Consider the following 10,825-nt stretch of genomic DNA (forward strand, 5'->3'; position numbering starts at 1 on the left):
TATCCACCTGGTTGAGGGCGTTCCTCTCCTTTGCTGACCATCCACCCTTCCCAACATCATGTTCTTCTCCAAGGAATAGCATCTCCTAGAATGTGTCCAAAGTATGTTAGGTGAAACCTCATCATTTTTGCCTCCAAAGAACATTCTGGCTGCACCGTCTCCAAGACATATCCATTTGTTTTCTATCTATTTTGTTTTTAAATTCCCATGTGATTTACTGCCTCTTAAAATTCACCGGAGGGTCAGCTACAGGTAATTTCCAATTCATTGTTACACAACAACAATTCCTTTAACAATGACACCCTAATATTTCTCTCAAAGACTGTTGGATATGCACAAATGTCAATCCAGAGACAGAATGCATAACCATACCCAGTCTTTTCTCTCTTTGGTCCCAACTATCTTTACAAGTCCCTACTAAGTACATGAGGAAGAGTAAAATCCCACCAACTCTCTCAAAAAGTGAATAATGTAACATTTTCTCAAATGTTTGTCCCTAAATCTCTCTTGTTATTCTCAGGCCAATATTTACCCAAACATCCCTACAAGAAAAAGCCAGGTCTTTTCCTTTGCAAGGAAATAAACATAATCAATCAACCCACACTACAATCCTCTCTGAAAGTCGAGTTACAGGCATTGTTGTTAGGTGTTGAGTTCACTACCTTTCCCAGCATCAAGTCTTTTTCCAAGGACTGACCCCTCCCAACAACATTCCCAAAGTGTATGAAACAAAGTCTCATCAGCCTTGCCTCTAAGGAGCACTATGGCCATTTTCCCCAAAAAAGGTTTGTTCTTTTGGCATCCCAGGGGCTAGGCAGTTCTCTTCACCACCCACACAATTCAAAAGCATTGCTGCTTTTGGTCTTCCTTATTCATTGTTTAATTTTCGGATGCTTAGGAAGTAATTGAAAGTGTTGTTGTTATGTGCCATCGAGCTGCCCGTTACTCATAGCAACCCTATGTACAACAGCCCTAAACCCTGTTCTATCTGTGCCAAACTCACTGTCTCCTACACACCTACCCCCATTACCCCAGTCACGGAATCAATTCCGTCCCATTGAGGGTCTTCCTCTCTTGCACTGCCCCTCTACCCTCCAAAGCATGACGTCCTTCTCCATGACTTGTCCCTCCTTGTGACATGTCCAAATATGTCAGATGAAGCCTCAAAATCCTTGCCTCCAAGGAGCAGCCTAGTCTCATTCTCTCTAGGACAAGCTCTTTTGTTCTTCTAGCAGGCCATGGTATATTCAGTACTCTTCTACAGCACCACAGCTCAAAGGCATCAATTCTCCTATCATCCCTAGACATTGTGCAGCAGTTGTTTGGCTTCTGAGACAGGGTAAAGTTGGTGCTCATCAGAGCCCACTTCCAAGACATAAAATTAAAAGGAGTTGGTGAGTATGCTCCTGGCGATTACACTCACATGGGACCTGCATCCACTAGAGTAAAGGGAGGAGGCATACAACAGTGAAGAGACAGACTGAGCAGGGATGTTTTCCATGAGCATTGTCCACTCAGCATGCACATTTGTGTGGATATGTGAAAAAGGGTTGCTGGTTTGAGGAGCAGATAGTCATGAGGACCCCTGGAATATTGATTTGGTCCCCTGTGGTGGCTAAGGCTGAGTGAAGGTGTCAGCCAGTCTGAATGTAGAGAGAAATGTGGTCTCCTGAGGTTGTGGCCAATGGCCCCACAGATGGCTGGGGATGAGTTGATCAAAACCCAACTAGATGATGGTAAGACAATCCATACTGTGAGCTAGCACTGATTGTTGCCATCTGACAGCTTGCTCTGGACTTAACTTTGCTTCTGGATGCAGATGTTCAAATTTCCAAACTGAGCAAGATTTTTCAGCAAAAGGTACATGCTTCCTCAGAATACTGATTTGATGTTGTCGGTGTTATGTGCCATCGAGTCTCCTGTGACTCATAACAACCCTACGTATAATAGCTCTGCACCCTGCCCTATCCTGAGCCAATCTCACTGTCTCCAACACACCTAACCCCATTATCTCAGTTACTATGTAGATCCATCTTATCCAGGGTCGTCTTCTCCTGTGCTATCCTTCTACACTTTCAAGCATGACATCCTTCTCTAAGGACTGGTCCCTCCTAGCAACATGCTCAAAACCTGTGTAACGGAGCTTCAAAATTCTTGCCTCTAAGGAGTAAAAATTGGTTTCACCCTCTCCAGGACAAATCTATATTTTTTTTCTCTTTGCAGTCCATGAAATGTTCAACAGTCTTCCCTAGCACCTCAACTCAAAGGTATAGATTCTTCTTCTGTCATCCTTAGTCATTGTCCAACTCTCCAATGCATAGCAAGTAATTGCAAAGACCATGGTCTGGATCAGGTGCGCCTTAGTCTCCAAACTGACATCTTTGCTCTTTAGCACTCTGGAGAGGTCGCTAACAGCAGATTTTCCTCAATGCAATTCATCTTTTGGCTGCTGGTGCCAAGAATGTTGACTGTGTAACTGAGCATGCTGAAATTTTTAATAATCTCAGTCTCTTCTCCAACTATTGTAATGCTACCAGTTGGCCCAGTGTTGAGAATCTTTGTCTTCTTGATGTTGAATTTCAATACATATTGAAGATTGCAGTTCTTTACCTTCTTCAGCAAATACTTCAGGCCCTCTTCACTTTTTTGCCACCAAGATTGTGTCATCTGCATAACGCACAAAGTTGATGAGTCTTCCTCCAATTCTGATGGCACACTCCTACTCATAAAGTCTATCTTTTCGAAAGATCTGTTATGCATATAGGTTGAAAAGGTATGGAGAAAAGACATATCCCTGATGTACTAATTTTCTGATTTTGCACCACGCAGTGTTTCTTTGCTTTGTTCTGATGACTACCTCCTGGTCCAAGTATAGGTTACAGATGAGCACAATCAGGTGTTATGGGATTCCCATTCTTCTCAAGTTTAGCCACAATTTGTTGTGGTCCACATAGTCAAATACCTTTCACTGTCAATGAAACAAAGATAGACATTATTTTGGTATTCTTTGCTTTCAGCCAAGATCCATCTGACATTGACTGTGATGTCTATCTCTAGTGCCACAGCCTCTTCTAAATCCAGCTTGTATTTCTGGTAGTTCTCTGGTGACACACTGTTTCAATTGTTTTTGGATAATTTTCAGAATTTTGCTTGCATGTGATATTAGTGATATTTTTAGTAATTTCCACATACCTTTTAATTTTGTATGCAGAACAGATCATTTGGGAGGCTGGACTTTAAGAGAAGGAGTGTGGTATCAGTATTTGAGGAAGACCCATTGATGACCTGCTTTATGCAGATGATACAACAACCTTACTTGCCAAAGCTGAGGAGAACTTGAAACATTTGCTACAAAAGGTAAAGAACTGCAGTCTTCAATATGGATTGAAGCTTCAAATCAAAAGAAGTCTCACCATTGGGCCAGCTGGCAGCACCATGATGGATGAAGAAGAGATTGAGGTTGTTAACTATTTCACCTTGCTTGGCTTCACAATCAAAACTCTTAGCACCAGCAGTCAGAAAGTCAAAAGACAAATTACATGGAGTAGTCTGCTGTCAGGCCTCTCTAAAGTGCTTAAAAAAAGAGCAATAATGTCAGTCTAGAGACTAAGGTGTACCTGATCCAGGTCATGATCTTCACAATTAATTACTATGCACCAGAGATCTGAATAATGATTAACAATGACAGAAGAATTGATGCCTTGATGTTATGGTGCTGTAAAAGAGTATTGAACATACCATAGACTGCCAGGAGAAGAAATATATATGTTTTGGCGAGGGTGAAACCAAGTTTATCCTTGGAGGTTAAGATTTTTGAAGCTCCATCTCAAATACTGTGGGCATGTGGCCAGAAGGGACCAGCTCTTGGAGAAGGACATCATGTTCGGAATGGTAGAGGAACAATGCAGGAGAGGAAGACCCCAGATGAGATGGATTGACATGGTAACTGGGGCAGTGGGATTAGGTATGTTGGAGTTAGTGAGACTGACTCAGAATAGTGCAGTGTTCAGAGCTATTGTACATAGGGTCTTTATGAATCACAGGCAACTTGATGTCACAAACCAACAACAAACAATATTGGATTACCTGGTTTTGGTATAGAAATAAATATAGATTTCTTCAAAACAATTGGCCAGGAAGCTGTCCTCCAGATTTCCAGGCACAGCCTGGTAGGCACATCCAGGGCAGCATCTGTTTGTTGAAACATGTTAATGGTTATTCCATCAATTCCTGGGGCTTTTAATCAGTTTTTTATCAGTTCCTCCAGAACAGCTTGAACTTCTCTTTCAGCACCCTTGCCTACTGATCATATTTTGTTGCATGAAAGTCTGTGTCTAGTACAATGACTCTGTGTACTCTCTCTTTACATTTTTTAATGCTTCCTGGTTCATCCAATATTATGCCCATAGCATCCTTAAGTATTACCACTCAAAGCTCAAATTTGTTCTTCATTTCCCTCGGGTTAAGAAACACCAAGCTAGTTTGTCCCATTTTATTTTCCGACTCCAGCTCTTTGCACATTTCATTATGATACTTTGCTTTGTCTTTCCAAGCTGCCCTTTCACATCTTCTGTTTAGCTCTTTCACTTCCTGATTTCTTCCTCTAGCTTTGCCTTCCCAGCATTCAAGTGCAATATTCAGTCTCTTCGGACATCCATCTTGGTCTTTTCCCCCTCTTCTCTCTTTGTAATAATCTTTTGCATTCTTTATGGATGATATTCTTGATATCTTCCTACAGTTCCTCTAGTCTTCATTCATTAGTCTCAAGTCCTCAAGCCTGTTCCTGAGATGATTTTTTTAATTCATATGGGATAGACTCAAGGTCAAATTTTGATTCTTGTGGATTTGTTCTTCTTTAGTTTCAAGTTGAACTCGCATGAGTAGTTGATAGCTCATTTCACAGTCTGTACCTGGCCTTGTTTTCACAGCTGATATCAAGCTTCTCCAAAGGTTCTTTCTACAGATGTAATCAATCAGATTCTTATGTAGACTATCAGGTGAGGTCCATGTATATAGCCATCATTTGCATTTCTTGTAAAAGGTATTTACAGTATTTGTCCTTATGAGACTGAGTTAGTTCATCCAGCCTAATGCTTTCCAGTCTCTCTCAAGTTATGTAGCATTATTTTAAATCGTTGCTCCTGAGAGCTGCATAGCATTCCATTTTGTGAATGTACCGCAATTTCTCAATCCATTCAGTTGTGGTTGGACATTTGGTCTGTTTCAATGTCTTGTGATGGTGAAGGAAATGCGAAGGATACGGTTGGGACCTGAAAAGACAGGGTAATAATGGGTAAGGACCAATGGTGACTAATTTTATAAAACGTCATGCTTGGGAGGGTGGAGGGGACAGCACAGGAGAGGAAAACCCTCTATGAGGTGGATTGATTCAGTGACTGGGGTAATCAGGGTGGGTGTGTCAGAAGCAGTATGATTGGCACAGGATAGAGCAGGGTTTAGGGCTGTTGTACACAGGGTCGCTATGAGTCACAGGCAACTCGATAGCATACAAGAACAACAATCATGGAAATGATTACATGAAACACAATGTGAATGAAGAATAGTGTGAAACACAAGATGTGTGACCTTTGTAAGCAAACCAATACAAAATAACGGGGAAAAGAGGTATTTGCCATGAATATATCATTGGTTGTGAAAAATTCTATCATTCTATCTCCAGCCTCATTTCTGTCACCAAGTCCATGTTTTCGGACTACTGACCCTTCTTCCCTGTTCCCAACTTTTGTATTCCAGTCGCTCATTAATAATGCATCCTGGTTGCATATTTTATTTATTTTCAGCTACAGAAGTTGGTAAAAGTCTTCTATTTCAGCCTCTTTGTCTCTGGTTGTTGGTGCATAGATTTGAATGATAGTTGTATTGACAGGTCTTCCTTGTATAAGTATGAATATTATCCTGTCACTCACAACATTGTATTTCTATATGGATCTAAAAATGGTCTTTTAAACTATGACTGTGACTCCATTTTCCCTCACCTTTTTATCTATGACATAGTATATCATATGTTCGTCTGATTAAAAATGTACCATGCCAATCCATATCAACTTGTCAATGCCAAGTATGTTAATGTTTATATGTTCTCTTTCTTCCTTAACAATATCCAGTTTTTCTGCATTCACACATCTCACATTCTATGTTCCAATCACTAGTGTCTGCTTGCAACTCTTCCCCCTTCTTTGTTTCCCAGTTTGAGAGGTCAGCCTTTGTGCGATCTCAGCTAGTCTAATCTGAGTGTAGCTATTTGTACACGGGGATGGACAATCCTTCTTCCTCATCTGCCTCACTTTGGATGCACAGCATTAAAACAATACCTGACAGTCAAGTATTTTACCCAAAAAGGCAGGGGAAAAGTGGTTAAACAAATAACATACTTAGTGTTGGTCCCATTTCCCCCCTCAGCGCGTGGGACGTGATTCCATCCCCTCTCCCTGCTCTGCCATCATCCCCTCAGAACCCTAATCTCCCTCCACCCTTTATCACTTTTCTCCCTCCTCAACTAACCTGATACAAATTCTTAGGCCTTTGGACAACTCTGTCTATTTCTTATTGCTCTGCTCCCCAGTCACTGGCATTCTGTGCAGGTCCAGGGTGGAGCAAGGGCAGTACAGGTACTCAGAACAGTTGGGGGTGGGGAATGTGTGCACATCTGCGGAGAGAGTGGGGGTCTAGCACGTGGTGATCTCAGTGGTAGCCGGAGTGAGCAAATCAGAAATTGGCTATCTAAAATGGAGATATAAGGCATGAGTCATGAAATAGCTGGCTTACACACTTTCACAAATGTAGTTATTAGTAAGATAATTGTAGTGGGAAAACAATATACATGAATTAAATACAATGTAAATGAAAGAGTGCATAAAACTCAATGTACTTGGAGGAAGACTCATCAACAGCCTACTTTTGCAGATGATACAACTTTACTTGCTGAAACTGAGGGGGACCTAAAGTGCTTGCTGCAAAAGGTCAAGGACTGTAGTCTTCAATATGTATTAAAGCTCAACATCAAGAAGACAAAGATTCTCACCACTGGACCAACTGGCAGCACCATGATGGATGAAGAAGAGATTGAGGTTGTTAACAGTTACATCTTACTTGGATCTACAATCAACACTTTTGGCATCAGTAGCCAGGTAATCAAAAGGTGAATTGCATTAGGTAAATCTGATGTCAGGGACCTTTCCAGAGTACTGAGAAGTAATGAGGTCAAGTCTAGAGAGAAAGGTGCACCTAATCCAGTCCATGGTCTTCACAATTACTTGCTATGCTAGAACTGGATAATGACTAAGGAGGATAGAAAAAGATTTTGTGCCTTTGGGTTATGGTGCTGGAGGAGTCTTCAACATATACCATGGACCACCAAGAAAAATAGGTCTGTCTTGCAGAGGGTGAAGCCAAGTTTCTCCTTGGAGGCTAGGATTTTGAAGCTCCATCTCACATATTTTGGGCATGTGACCAGGCGGGATCGATCCTTAGAGAAGGACATCATGCTCAGAAGGATGGAGGGACAGCGCATGAGAGGAAGAACCTGAATGAGATGGATTGATACAGTAAATAGGGCAATGAGGGTAGGTGCATCGGAGTCAGTGAGACTGGCTCAGGACAGGGCAGGCTTCAGAGCTGTTGTACATAGGGTCACTATGTGTCACAGATGGCTTGATGGCGCATAACAACAACATGCATGAAACACAATGTATGCACAGGGTTATATACAAATTGATTTTAAGCCCCCTAAAATGTGTAAGGACGACAGAAGAATTGATGTCTTTGAGCTGTGGTACTGGAGAAGAGTACTGAACATCCCATAGATTGCCTAAAGAACAGATATGTCTTGGAGTTGTTGCAGTGTTCTTTGGAGGCAAAGATGATGAGAATTTGCCTTATTTATTTTGGACATGTTGCTAGAAAGCACTTTTGAAGAGGGACATGATGCTTGGAAAGGTTAGGGAAGGAGAGGAAGACCCTCAACCAGGTGGATTGACATGGTGATTGCCACAATGAGGTCTAATGTGTCAGGAAGTGTGAGGATGGCTCAGGATAGCACAGGGTTCAGATCTGATATTCATCAGGTCACTATGGGTTGTACTCGATTTGACACAACAACAACATGCAAATCAATTTTAAAATCAAAATTAAAAAATAAAATACTATGGCATGCATCAGGTGCACTTCAGTCTTTAAACTGACATAGCTGCTCTTCAGCTATTTAGAAATGTCCTTGAGCAGGCATTTGAGCCATTTATCTTAAGAGTTCCCAGACCTAAAACATTTTCTAACACCATTGCCCACTCTCAGATTTCCTGTGATTGCTTTTCTGCTCTGTGCTCTACCTGTCCAGAAATCAACACCTTTTGCCCTTCTATCTTCTGACATAACCTCTCAAAATCTGACCAAACAAATGTAAAAAAGGTAATAGTCCTCTAGTTGGGGACATCGGCAGAGATTCTGGCCACTGACTCTTAACTTGGGAATCTTATCAGAGCAGCTTTCCAGCACTTTCAGCCTAGCCTCTGCTGCTTTAGCCACCACATTTCTAAAGGTGACAAGACACCAACCCCATTCCAATCTAACTCTCATTCCCTGAATACCTCCATAATTTATGGAACACCTCCACTATTCCCTAATACCTTCTTCCTCTGTGATTCTATGGCCCACTGTGATTCCTAGTCTACTGGACAGGTTTCTGTATCCTTGTCTTGATATCCCCCTTCTTCTCCAACTCTACTGATCCCATTCCATTTCCTATCCTCACCCAACCTCATCATAGAGTCCACTGCATCCAGATTCATTCTCCTAGGACTCCTTTCTGCTCTGGTCACAGGCACAGGAGGACTTTTACATTCTATTTTTATTGCACAAGCACTATCTCTCCCAACAAGTAGAAAATATAGTGGGAGAAACGTTCATTATTCAACATCAAACAAATTCCCTTGAATCTTTAGTCCTTCAAAATCACAGGATTCTTGCTACTTTAACTACATCAGGGAGGAGTCTGTATTGTGCTGGATGAAGAGCTGTCATTGTTAAGTGACATCAAGTTGACTGAAATATGTGGAGACCCTATGAACAACATATCTGATCTTTGCCCTATCCTCATCATCTCTGTCATGCTCAGTCCCACAGTAACTGTATCAATCCATCTTGTTGAAGTTTTGACTGGTGGAACTCTGAGATAAAGTCATAGTTCTTGGGGTTAACTCCCTTCCTTTAAGCCCTTTTTGCTCTCATTCTCACTCTCCTCTTTGAGTTCTATTTCCTTAACCTGTTAATCTCTTTTCTAATTAAAAAGAAAGAAGCAATTCAAGGGTTGTTATTGTTATCTGAGGGTTATGCATCCTGGACCAAGTAGCCTGGACCAAGCAAAGCAAAATTCCCATACAAGGATGTAATGTCTTCTCTTTCAGAGATAATACACACACACACACACACACACACACACACACATGCAGCCTCTTTAGATAGGAGATAGCTGAAGCCCTGAAAGGAACAGTGCTCAAGGGACAAGAAGTACTCAAAGTTGAAAAATCATCACCGTGTTCCCAGCAAGTTTGACTCTTTCTAGGGGAAAGACTAGATGGGCTCAATAGCTGAAAGGTAGTCTGGGAGAAAATCGGGTTCCACCAGAATAACCACATCTCTGACTGGAACCTCCAATCAACCAATAGGAAGGAGAGGGAGAAGGATTCTTAGAGGAAGAGACTAGTCTGAAAGACAAGAAAAATTGACCAAAATAACCAAACACCTATTGTAATATAATAAAAATAAGCTAGCATTGAAGTCAGCTTATGTATGTAATTATAGCAAATTTAATTCTTTTTTTAACATTTCCAATTTTTATTCTTAAAAATAGGAATCAAAACTGCAAAGGCAGATTTATAGTCACTTCTGAATGAGAGGGTCATTTTGTAATGTCACAAGAACGCTTACTCAGATGGAAATCTAGGTAAACTGCGGTTGCTCCTCAGGTTGCATTCACTCCTGCATTTTCTCAATTAGTTCTTCCTTGTATTTGCTTTTCTCCTTTCCAACTTGCAGAGATTTAGCTTTACGTTCAAGAATTTTTTTCCGATCTTTATCCAATTTCAGCCTGGTAATAGCCACCTTGTTTGGGTGAATGCCCACATGCACTGTGGTACCATTAGCCTTCTCATGCTGCACTCTTTCAATGTAGATGACATACTTCTTTCTGTACACCTGGACTACCATGCCAATCTGCTGACCTTTGTAATGTCCTCGCACCACCTGGACCTCGTCATCCTTGCGGATGGACATGGAGCGCACGTTGTACTTCTGCCGCAGCTCTTTGGACAGAGGGGAGTACATGATCTTCCTGCGCACATGCGAAGGGGCATTGAAGTGGCGTTTGCGGTTCTTGCTGCGGTCCGAGGTAAGGAAAGGGTTGATCTTCATGGTGGCAGCCGTTCGGCAGCGTCAGGCTCTCGCAAATTTAATTCTTGAAGAGAGTTATGTAAGGTCTGGAAATGGAATCATCATTTATAAGTCTCAAGTTATGACTAGGCTACATCAGAATACTGCCTCACTGCATCACCCCATCTCAGCCTATGCTGTGTGACACTTGAACTTTGTGATCAGGAAAGGACTCTCCTCATTCATGAGGAGAAACTTGTTCTTTTCTTTGATCATTAATATCACACCCAAGCAAAATCTTGCTGAATATTATCCAAAAATGACTGGAGCAGAACATCGACAGAGAACTACCAGAAGTACAGGCTAGGTTGAGAAGAGGCCATGGCACTAGGGACATCACTGGCAATGCCAGATTATATTGGCTGAAAGCAGAGAGGACCAG

The 10,825-nt window shown here is 41.6% G+C and overlaps 1 pseudogene; it reads right to left on the reverse strand.

Annotated features, from left to right (window-relative positions):
- Positions 1 to 9,987: 9,987 nt before the first annotated feature.
- Positions 9,988 to 10,425, reverse strand: LOC102849646 (annotated as a pseudogene).
- Positions 10,426 to 10,825: the final 400 nt, after the last annotated feature.

The sequence above is a fragment of the Elephantulus edwardii genome, unplaced genomic scaffold (genome assembly GCF_000299155.1).
Source record: "Elephantulus edwardii isolate Elephantulus edwardi_28Jun2011 unplaced genomic scaffold, EleEdw1.0 scaffold00129, whole genome shotgun sequence".
Lineage (NCBI taxonomy): Eukaryota > Metazoa > Chordata > Mammalia > Macroscelidea > Macroscelididae > Elephantulus > Elephantulus edwardii.